This window comes from Onychomys torridus, chromosome 8 (genome assembly GCF_903995425.1).
Source record: "Onychomys torridus chromosome 8, mOncTor1.1, whole genome shotgun sequence".
Taxonomy (NCBI): domain Eukaryota; kingdom Metazoa; phylum Chordata; class Mammalia; order Rodentia; family Cricetidae; genus Onychomys; species Onychomys torridus.
Genome location: NC_050450.1, coordinates 98,965,236 through 98,976,152, shown reverse-complemented (window position 1 = coordinate 98,976,152; position 10,917 = coordinate 98,965,236).

Genomic DNA, 10,917 nt, shown 5'->3' with positions numbered 1-10,917 from the left:
TATGGTCATATCCATCCTGTAGTTCCTCCTTCCAGCTCCCCCCATTCCCTCTTAAAATATCTTTTTTTTCTCCCTCCCAACTTCATGTCTTCATAATCCACTAAGTCCTGTTAGTCTGTTCATATGAGCATGTGCATGACATCATCCATTGGTACATGGGCAACTCACTAATTTGTTCAAACTCAGCAAGTTCCATCCAATTTCCTTTCAAATCCTATAAGAAGATCTCAATGTTAAGTTAGAATAATCATTAATCATTCTTAGCATATGTTAGGAATTCAGCTACCAGTCTTCGTTAGTGTACTGACCTTAGTAAATCTCCTAAAGCCCTATGTAATGGGTAGCTCTTCCAGCTTTGACCTGGAAGTACTACCCCCATTGAGGCTTCCACTAACTGTTATGCCTATGAGGCGCGGCCAAGAGAGGAGCCCTTAAGACCCAATATCCGGATGTGCTGGCTCTCTTGGTTCCTGGATCCTGGACACTGGATGTAGATGGAGCAGAGTTCTCCAGAGAACACTGCTGGACTGCATTACACCTTTCCCAGACCCTGTAACCTATCTCTTTACCTGTAAGTTACCTCACAAAATAAACCTCCCTTTTAACTACATGGAGTTGACTTAATACTTCCACCAATAGCACTATACACCTTTCCTAGGGAAGACAGTTACCCAGGTGTGTTGCAAATCACCTACCATTATTAACTCTGATATTTACTAATGCCAGATCAATGAGAAACTATAGAGGGAGTACTCTTTTTTCTCTTGCATGTAAAAATTTAAAATGAAGCTTCATTCTAAGTGTCTTCACCTTGTTAGAAAAATGAGATACATTATCTGTCACTATGATCTCCCCAGCCTAAATCTCTTTGATTCCTTAGCCAGACATTGAAAGAGGCACAAATATGCCACTCTTTCCATTATCTGAATTCTAAGTGTTGATTTTGTAAATGTGAGAAACTGTGGATAATGTGAGGAAACATGAAAAAATGTGGATGGTGTCTGAGTGATGAAGACACATGTAAAAACAATATCACCATAGGAAGAAAAATAGGATGCTATTTATAGGCATTTCTGTTTTAAAAGGTTGCTGTACTGTTCCATGTGAGGAAAGATCTTGAGATCACATGAAGTTAGTCATGACGGAAATCATTTCCACTGGATGGCATGGAAAATCACCTCACACTACTGGCACAGAGCTTTAGTCACATGCTATCAGAACATCATCCCTGGCGACATAGTAAATCCAGAAGTCTCATGTTACATTGTAAAAATATCTTTAGAAATTAACATCAAAAATATCAAATCACTGTAATAAAGATGCATTAGCCATAAAATGAATAAAGTTCACAACTAATGTGATATAAAGGGGACTCTTACCATGTTCCTTCTAAGCAGCCATTACTCTGGGACCATTAGAAATAAGTTCATAGAAAATGAACACATACAAATGGGACCTGTAGGACAAATGTAAATGTAAACTCCATTTGCAAGATTAATAACACTTTCACAAATTTTAAATAACAGTTGTCTCTAATACTAAAAATCTAAATTGTTAACAAAAATTGGTAATAATTCTGAGATTTTTTATATTTTCTGGTAGTTCTGAAAACTTACTTATATAGAACTGTGCCATAGCATATAGAAGGAGCTATACAGCCAAGCAGTAAGGTCTACCCTTAAAAACCTCATATGACAGTAAAAGGAACAGGAAATACATCATTTAATATACACATAGAGGGGATGGAGACACGGCTTAGTGAGTGAAATGCTTACCTTGCAAGTGTAAGGATCTGAGTTCTGATCTCCAAAACCAAGTTTAAAAATGCTCCATGTGATAATAAGCTTGAAATCAGAGAGATATGAGTCCCTGGAGCCCAGTGGCCAGCCAGCCTAGCCTACTCACATGGCCAATAACAAACACTGTCTTGAGAGAGAAAAAAAAAAAAAAAAAGCATGCCTCCTGGAGAAGGAATTGAAGTTATCCTTTGGCAACCCTATGTAGTGCAGATATACTTGCATATACATGTTCACCCTGTACACACGTGAGCACTCATGCAAGAGTGTTCTACATACATACAAAAACAAAAGGAATATAAATAATAAATAAGCTAAAATATACTCATCCACACAAATACAAAAACTGTAACATAGGTAAGAAGCTATAGACAATTTACATAAAGCCCTCTAAGAAGAAATAGACCATTCTGTTTAGAGAAGCCACACAGCTTTAGAAACCTTGACATTATCAAACACTCTTTGTGGTTACTGCTGCAATCATGATATGCTGTAGTTCTCAGGATCTGGGGTCAATTTGAGGTGAAGATAAGATCACTCAGGACAGTGTCAGCACTGTGTCTGGATTTCCTTATTTCATAGGAATGGAATAAACCAGTGTAACAGTTAAGAAAGAGCCTTTCAGTGTGACTTTGTCAACTGGTACTTAGAAATGGAATTCTGTGAGTTCACAGGTACAGTGATTCCAAAGGGTCTAGAAGACAGTTTCACAGAAGTCCTCTCTAATATGATCAAAATACAATTCATACATGTATGAAATTCTGAAAGATAGAATAATTCTGAAGTCAAGCTAAGAATTTTCTGTATAGAATCTGACACCACGATGGATTTGTTCATACTCTTTTGTGTCTTAACACATAAAATTATGGTAACTAGTGAAGAATTTCATAAAGTGATTTTCATACATCTGCATTATGCATTTTGACCACGTTCACCCCACACCTTCCCTTCTAACCCCTTCACTGTACTTTCTTCCTTCTTCCAGAAACATCTTATAATTTTACTTCTATTTTCATTTTACATATACACATGCATATGTATTATAATATATTGTAAAGCCTAGAATCCACAAATGTAACAAAAGATTATTTCTCTTCCTGTATCTGAGATAATCTTTTTAACACAGTGATCTACAATTGCATCTATTGGTCTGAAAATGGCATACTTGTTCTTTATGGCTGAATAAAATGCAATTACATATGTAAACATATATGATATATATAAACATATATATACTTTCTTTAACAATGCATCTGTTGATAGGCATTGAGGCCAATTCCATAGTGGCATTTATGACAAATTCTATGATAAACATTAATTTTTAAGTGTCTCTGTGTTATGTTCACGTAGTGTCCTTTGGTTACCTGCTCAGGAGTGGTATAAAAGGTCACACAGTAGATTGTTTTTAGTTTGACAAATTTCCGTACTGATTTCCATTGTGGATAGACTAAAAATCTGGGATTCTCTAACAGTTGGAATCTGGCATTGTGTGTAATAATGGCCAGAAGATGCTCATAGAAATCATATAGACATTTCAAGAAAACTAATAAAATCACCAACTTAAATACTGTAACCTAAATTACTTTTCAGTCTATTGTCTAAAACAAAATGTAACCTTAGTGTTTGATCAGAAAACACAAATCCAATGCCAGTGAACATCAGCAAAGCAATTTGTCACTTGCTGGGTGACCAATTATCACACTCTGACTATCATACTTACATTATCATAAAGGGTTTCACCATTTGCCCCAGAGTTTGCTACACATTTGCTTAAACAATGAAATGGGTAACTTAGTAAGGGATTATTGACAGTTATTCATTAGCAAACTCTTATTTTGTTTCATTTCATTTTATTAAGGAATTTTTTATTCATTTTACATACCAGTCACAGATATCCCTCTCCCCCCTCCTCCAGCCCCTCCCGCCATCCCCTTCCAACTCCAAACCCCGTTCCATCCTCCAACAAGGCAAGGTCTCCTAAGGGGAGTCCAAAGATCCTCGTACATTAAGTAGAAGTAGGTCCAAACCCCTCCCCCTGAATCAAGGAAGTGCAAGGTGACCCACCATAGACAGTGGGGTCCAAAAAGCCAACATTAGCAAACTCTTTACAAAACCAGTCTGTACACTGATGTGCACCCTGTAATGTTCTGCTGTATATTTCTAGGAAGCAAAGCCTTGCATTCAACTGGATCAACTCTACGACTTGTTAATTTTTAATGTCATCATCTTCCTATCTGTAAAATAAAAATATTGAAAGTCTCTTGTTAATGAAGTTGTTATAATGATAAAATGTGATAATGTAGTTGACAATGATCAAAGGATGTTTGAAATTCCTAACTCTGTCATAGTTTCAGTCATCATCAACACCATCCAATGCAAGAAATTTCATTTATTTCTCTGAACTCGAATTCCCTTGGGTTAGAAATTAACTCAAGAGCACTTGCTGTCCATGCAGAAGATCAAGGTTTGGTTCCCAGCACCCACATGGCAGCTCACAATCATCTTCAACTTCAGTTCCAGGGAATCTGAAACACACTTCTGGATTCTGTACAACAGGCATGAACATGGTGCACATAGATAAGTGCCAACAATTACTCATACACATGAAATAAAACCTAAAAAGAGGACAAAACCCAAAACTTCACTCCTGTCTTCAGGTTGTAGCTCAGTGCTTGTCCAGCTCACACTAGGCCCTTAGTTTGATGCCTACAACATAATTTCTTGAGATTTCTTCCTATGATTTTAATTTAACCTTTCATTCATTAAAACTAAGTATATAAATAATGATGCAAATCTTTCATATAACTAAATTCAGTTGTCAACACATCCTTGAAAATAACTGGTTGCGTTCTGCACTGAGACATTTTCTAAACTTAATTATAAAAAGAGACATATTTAAGAAGGGAATCTTATTATTGTGATGAGGACTCACTATGCCATGTTCTTCAAACCTGCATCAGAGAACCATTTACTTTTCTGTTCAGCCTTTACTGATATTGCTTGAGTGTTTCTGTTTCTATTAAGCGGCAGTTATTATCCTTTATGGAAAATTTCCCTCACATGTGTAACATATTTAAAAAAGGAATAGTGGAGAGCGATACATGTTCTAAGAACAAAGTGACCCCCATCAAAGCATCATCATTGCTTTCGTTGTTCCAGCTAGTCTCTTTGTGTCTTTTTTTTTAAGCTTGAATTATTGATCTTCTTTGCTATAAAATTTTAATGGGAAATTATATAAAAGATTTTTAGGTGTTTGTTCAGGAGGATTTTCTTGTTTTGTTTTATCTTGATAATAGAGAAAAAAAGTTTCTTGGATGAAAAGGTAGAAAGAAATGAGTCTTTAGATAGGAATTGAGGTTGAATCTTGTCAACAGGCAGCTTGATTGGTTGATTCATGCGTGTATTTAAAATCAAAAGACAGAGTAGAATCTCTGCATAATTTATAATGTCAATACACTGCTCATCAATATAGCAAGGATGGTATATGAAGCCATTTAAAGAGATGGTAATTTCTCTTACTAAAGGAAGAAACACGTTTTATGCTAAAATTAGCTGTTTCCATTTACTAGAATATACAATATTTTGGAAATATGAATTTGTTAAATTATGAGATTTACATATCCAATAAAAATATATGACTTAATACTCTTTAAGTGGATTGACTTTATGATCAATAATTAGTTCTTAGTTAAATATTAAATATCAAATCCATATTTGTAGTATAATGTAATTTTGTTAAAATTGTTATTTACAGCTGTATGATAAATTCTTGCTTGGATACAAATCAACAATTACAGAAAAGAATGCCTTGATAGTATGTGCAGTTTTGTTCAAAAAACCACTTCCATATATCCTTCCATGCTGTCTTCCTGTAATTCTTGAATAATATATTAAAAAAACATATAATACTTTTATAATCAGATAAAAAGAACAGTGTTGAAACATAAATGGAATGATTAGCCTACATTTGTAAAACAGTAATTCTTTAATGCATTGGACTCAGCGTGTCTCAAATTCTGATTCTGACCCCCAGGCCTACCCTCTTAACCATTAATCCATGCACTCTCACTGTGAAGTGTCACATCTCAGAAGAGAAACAAAGCTAAAAGGATCATGATTTATGTACAGCCTATATATTTCAGAACCTGCTTGACCACTTCTCAATCAATTTTCCTAGGAAGAAAAAAAGTCACCCTCAAGCTGTGGACTTTCAACTTCTGAGCTCTGCCCCAGGAAATGTCCTGGGCAACAAGATGATATAAGGATACCTGGTCTCCAAGCAACCTGGCTCCCATTTAGCAAGCAGCTTCATAAAGCTTAACGAGGACTGGCTATCTCCTCCACTTGGGGAGCGACTAGGCTCAGTGGGAACAGGGTGTTCTGGGTTTTGTACCATTTGAATGAAGAGATCATAAACCTGTGTGACTCTTACAAGCAATTCTGGTCAATGGAAACTTCTGGCTACTGTACTCAGCTCCCACAGATTTAATGACTAATATGTTTCATACTTTGGCAACCATTCTGAAATAACCTCCATAGTCAGAAGCTCTTTGGATACACATGCCTCAAATCCCCTCATTCGAGGAGCACTATGCAATTCTGAAGTCATTAAAAATATAACCATGAGAGTTACATTGTCCAGTTTTGAATCCTGGCTTGTGTGTGACTGTGATCAAGCTATTGTAACTCTCTGCATATGCATCTTCTCCTCTTTTAAGTGGAGAGAGTATCAATACCTAGCCCAAGAGCTGCTACAAAGTTTAAATAAATTAATATTAGTAAAATACGTAAGATGGAACCTGGAGTACTATGCATGTATTCAATTAGAAAGAGTCCTGTTTGGTCTGCTTCAGAAATATTCTTAATACTAAATACGAGGTCTGTTTCACTTGTATTCAAATAGCATTGCCTAAAAGGTCATGAAAGTTCCATGGGCTGTCCATGACAAGTCAGTTTACTATCCTCAGGAAGGTGAGAAAAAAATTAGGCCAGTAAAGGTGGCATGTGTTTTCTCTTACAATTTGTCAAAAAGAAGCATTCAAATTAGAACAAACAGGATGCTTAAATGCAGGGTCAGGAGAAAGGACCACTGTCTAGGAAGGATGCAGAAAGCATTAATGTATGTGAGGTGAGTGGAAATGGGTTCATATTATTGGGATTTATCATAGGATAATAAGTAGCCCCTAAAGATTGTCTTAGTAGGACAATGGCAAAACACTTGTGTATTTTGAAAAAATAGATGTGGCAGCTTGTAGAAAAGTTATTCCAGGTGCAACAGAATGAGAGAGGTCATGAAGATGGGGAATTCTGCTTAGATGAGCAATGAGATCATGCACTAAGACAATGGCTGGAGGACTGCCTGGAGCAAGCAGGTTTTGAGACACTAAAGAGTGAGGCTGGAAACACGCTGGGACTGGGTGTTGAGGTAGAGGGGAGAATCAAACATGGACAGATACTTTCGTAGAAAATTGAGAGTTGCCACAAACCATCTGAACCTCCCTCCAGTAATTAGTTTTTCTATGAAAATGATTAGCCATATATAAGGCCATAGTCATACTTTGAGGTAACATGTTTAAAGACATTAAATCAAATTTTAAAATAGTATTTTAGGGGCTAGTCTTCCCAAATCAGTTTTTTCCAGGTTCAATGATATACTCAGTCTCACAAAGTAAAGTGAAGAGTCATAGATGAAAACACCCAACATTGACTATTGATTTCTGACCTATACATACACACACACACACACACACACACAAAATGCATGCACATGTACACACACTCACATGAACATAAAAACTCCTCACTTAGATTTTAAAGCAAACTTTCAAATTGAATTTTGCAGCATAATTAATTTTTTTCTTTTTTTTTCTTTATTATTATGTGTTTTAAGTTTTATATGTCAGACATGGGTTCCCCTGTCCTCCCCCCTCCCGCCCCCTGCCCCACCCTCCCCTCAGCCCCTCCCCTCCATTCCCATCTCCTCCAGGATCAAGGCACCCCTGGGGATTCATTTAAACCTGGTGGATTCAGTACAGGCAGGTCCTGTCACCTCCTTCCAGACTGAGCAAAGTGTCCCTGTGTAAGCCCAAAGTTCCAAACAGCCAGCTCATGCACTAAGGACAGATCCTGGTCCCACAGACTGGGTACCTCCCAAACAGATCAAGCTATTCAATTGTCTCACTTATCCAGAGGGCCTGATACAGCTGGGGGCTCCACAGCCTTTGGTTCATAATTCATGTGCTTCCATTCGTTTGGCTATTTGTCCCTGTGCTTTTTGCAATCTTGGATTCAACAATTTACGCTCTTGCAGACCTTCCTCTTTCTTGACAGTTGGACACCTGGAGCTCTACCTGGGGCTTGGCTGAGGATCTCTGCATCCACTTCCATCAGTTATTGGACGAGAGTTCCAGCACGACAGTTAGGGTGTTTAGCCATCTGATCACCGGACTAGGTCAGATCAGGCTTTCTCTCGACCATTGCCAGCAGTCTACAGAGGATATATCATAATTTTGTTGAAAGTATTAATAGGGGCTAGAGAGATGAATCTTCAGTTAAGAGTACTTGTTGCTCTTGCAGAAGACTCTTATTTGGTTCCCAGTAACCACATAGTGGCTTACAACCATCTGTGAACCCCAATTTCATGGTATCAGATATCATTTATGACCCCAGGATCACCAGGCATACATGTAATTTACATACATACATGCAGATAAAACACTGCTAGACAAAATAAAAATATTAATGTTATTAATAATCATATGATAGATGCACACAGAGGAAGACAGAGGCATGTGCTGTTAATCTGCATAGACTATTGATGAATTTATTCTCCACAGTTCTGAGTTTCTGGGAGATTCAGTTCTTTCCAGAGTGTATCTTGTGTTTATTTATAGTGCTCTTTGCCTTTTCTTCTGCTATGTTCTTTATCTTCTCTCCTTGCATATCCTCTCTTTTATATGCATATCCACACCTTGGGCAAATAACTTAGTATTCTGAGTTTTCTTTTTTTCCCTCAGTTTTTATTAGTTTATTAGGAATTTTGTGTAATGTATTTTGATTATATTAATCCTGCAACTCCTTCTACATACACTCACTGCATTCCTACCCACCCAACTTTGTGTCTTCATTTTTCTTTTTCCAAGTAAAGCTGATGCTACAAGGCCACACTTGGATGTGTGGCCTTCCACTGGTGGGCAGTTTGCCTACCAGGAGTCATACTTCAAAGAAACCTGACTCTCCCAAGAGCTACCAAATGTCAAAAGCTCTTCAGCTAAGTAGGGGTGACACTTCGTACCCACTTTCCCTTTTCACAGTAGGATTTTGTTTGACATGAGTTTGCATAGGTTTTGTGAACACTGTTACAACTATTATGAATTAATTTGTACAACTTCCCTACTGTATCCAGAAGACACTGTTTCCTTGTACACACCCAATATCTTTGGCTTTTGTAATATTTCTGCTCCCTCTTCTAAAATGATCCCCTGTTTTGGGAAGAGTGGGTGTAATACAGATGTTCTGTTTAGGGCTAAGTATTCTGTAGTTGCTTATTCTCTGTACCTTGGCTCGCTGTGCTAATCACCATCTACTGTAGAAATAAATGTCTGTGATGAGGCAGAGATATGTATTAATCTATGTGTATAGTGAGAGTGAACGTTAATATTTTGATGTGTTTTCAGACTAATGTTATAAAAACCTATGCATACAGTCATAAATATGATAAAGTATTTATTATTTTAATTATAGTACTAACCTAGTGTGCCCTGCTTCTGCTTACATGGAGATCTGGAAGACATGTGAATGTATACATGTATCAAATTAAAGCCCCAGTTTGCTAAAATTATACTCCCAATATTGCTGTTTTTAAAAGGCATTGACAGAAAAGAACCACAACAGGCATGTCCTTACAGCTCTGCACTGTGACTCTCCTTGAAAGGTTATGCATGTGTTTAAAGGCCAAGACTATGAGACAAACTGATAGTGTCCGTGCTAACTAATAGTGACTGACAAAATGAAGTGTTGTTATAACCCTCTGTGTTCTAGTTTGTTTTATATTTCTGTGATAAACACCATAACTAAAAGCATCTTGGAAGTAGAAAACATTTATTACATCTTACAACTCCTAGATAACAGTTCATCACTGAGAGAAATCAGGGCAGGAATATAAGGCAGGAACCTGGTGTTAACAGAAACAGAGGCCATAGAGGAATGCTGCTTACTGGATTTCTCCCTCTGGCTTGCTCAGCCTGCTTTTCTATACAACCAGAGATCACCACTAATCATCATTAGTAAGAAAGAATCTCCATAGATTTTACAGACAAGCAATACTTCACTTAATGTTCCCTCCATCATTCTAAATGACTGTATCAAGTTGTCAAAAACTTAATTAGTGCAGCCTATCTTTATAATCATGCTTTAAAATGCAAATTTTGTTGTTTATAGAACTATCAACTAAAACACCCAGTCCTTTTGATTACATTTGACTTTTTATAAAAATCCATATATGTGTGTATATCTAGCTAATGGATATATCTTATCTTCTTTGGGAGAACACAAAATTTTTCTGGGTATTTGTCATTAGAGAGTGTAATTTTGAAAGAACAAGAAAAAGAAATTCCAGGCTGTACCTTCCATGCAAATGCTATAGCAGTTAGAATGCAAAGATAACATTCCAGAGCAGAACACAATCTTCTAAAGACAGGAGGAAAAGGACAGATTGCTACAATTAAGAGAACTGCTGATGTGCTGTTTTGTGTGGGGTAAGAAGATAAAAAGTGATTGATTACTCTGCTTTAAATTGGAAATGCTTTATTCTAAGATAATAGCACTTTCTCTTCCAGTAATGCCAGCCTAATTAAGGACAAAAAATTATATGCTATGTTGGTTTTTTTTTTTTATTTCAATAAGTATTTAGGCCCAGAGTCCAAGGGTGTTCTGCTAGTTCTGTCAACACTGTAAACAGGATTAGGTTTGTGAGTTATTTATTATCTCAATTTTTAAAGCAGATATACATTCCAAAGGAAAGAGTTGGTTCTGTGGTATGCATTTGATAAGCCAAAATGTCAGAAACAAGTCATAGGAACTAAATCATTGAGTCCAGAATATAAGTTATCTCCTGAGAGAT